Genomic DNA, 1,562 nt, shown 5'->3' on the forward strand with positions numbered 1-1,562 from the left:
TAAAATGTAAAACTGTCCGCGAGATGTCGTCAACGGACTTTCTCTCCCTCTGTGCTAGATTTATATTCAGAATTTCGTCATCCTGATCTGGCTCAACACTCACAGAGCTAACTGCACGCTTGCGACACACTGCGATCCAGTGGTTTGGTTTGTGACAGTAGGAACACTCTGAGCCTTTAGCTGGGCACTTCCCCATGTTCCACTTATGCTGGGGGTCTCTCCCACAGCTTGCGCAGCTTCCCTGTTGGTTTTCTGGAGCCTTCTTCTGATACACAGGTTTAGAATCACAGTGGCCCTTGCCGGGCCTCGTATTTGGCCACAATGTTCTTGGTGCGACCCAGCTCCTTCCGCAAGTCTGCCACCTCCATGCACAGCGCCGAGTTCTCCTTCTCCAGGAAGCTGGCCCGGATGGCGATCTGGTTCTCCTTCAGTCACCGGGCGTCCCGTGACCTCTTGGCTGCCACATTGTTCTTCCTGCGCCTGGCCCAGTACCTGTCGTCCTTGAGGCCCTCCGGGATGAAGATCTTTTTGATCATGGGCTGAGGCTTTAGCTCCTCGTAGGAGAACTTGCGTTTGCGGGGGTCAAACATCTCCTGGCCTGGCACGCTGGACAGGGCCAGGTCCGCCGGGTCTGGCTCGTAGCCCACAGGGACCTGGATGGAGTCTGGGTCAATGGGGCTGGGTGTGTTACGAGCTGAGGGCAGTCATGCTCTGGATGGGCTTTGGAGACAGTTCGGCTATATCGACTTTTCTTTCATGGAAAGTCGATATAGCCATCTGCATTACGCCGTTGTCCACCGGTTGGATGTTTTTGTGCGTGACATTAGTCCTGTGTCTGTATTTGCTTCTCACTTTGAAGGCACAACGCATTTTATGGGCCATCCGAAAATATGCTTCACTTTGACACATTCTTTTCATGTAACTGGTGGAATGTTGTAAGTTACATTTTCTGAAAGCAGGATCATTATGATACCTGTGGCGCAAAGTTTGTTTATGCTTACGTCTGAAGCACCCACTTTTACGAACTTAAAAACCTTAACAGCTGAACGACAGTAGGATGCTGTGTTACCGCTCGACTCACACACACTTGTATGTACCGTATTTTCCGGACTATAAGTCGCGGTTTTTTTCATACTTTGGCTGGTCCTGCGACTTATAGTCAGGTGCGACTTATATATCAATAATTCATAATCTCTGACTGACATGAACTGTCATACGGTAATCTCTGACTGACATGAACCAAGGAGTAAACATTACCGTCTCCAACCACGAGAGGGCGCTCTAGGTGTGTGACAACGAGTAGGCCTACCACTGAAAAAGACAGCTGATGACACACACAAACAAAATGCAGTCAAAGAGAAAGTCGTATTCTGCAGATTACAAACTGCAACTCGTAGAATATGCAGCCGAAAACGGTAATCGAGCAACAGAAAGGAAGTTTGGAGTGAGTGAGAAACTTGTGAGGGACTGGCGAAAAGCAGAGGTTACACTCACTGCCATGAAGAAAACTAAGAAAGCCAATCGCGGACTGAAAGCACGATGGCCAGAGATGGAGGAACGAG

The 1,562-nt window shown here is 49.3% G+C and overlaps 1 pseudogene across 1 annotated transcript; it reads right to left on the bottom strand.

Annotated features, from left to right (window-relative positions):
* Positions 1 to 284: 284 nt before the first annotated feature.
* On the bottom strand, positions 285 to 870 carry LOC308156310 (hepatic leukemia factor-like; annotated as a pseudogene). Its single transcript has 2 exons — positions 853 to 870; positions 285 to 737 (listed from the first exon to the last, which is right to left on the bottom strand). The product of its transcript is annotated as a hepatic leukemia factor-like (transcript).
* Between the last annotated feature and the right edge of the window lie 692 nt (positions 871 to 1,562).

Source organism: Nansenia antarctica (genome assembly GCF_963989245.1).
Source record: "Nansenia antarctica genome assembly, chromosome: 4".
NCBI classification, from domain to species: Eukaryota; Metazoa; Chordata; class Actinopteri; order Argentiniformes; family Microstomatidae; genus Nansenia; species Nansenia antarctica.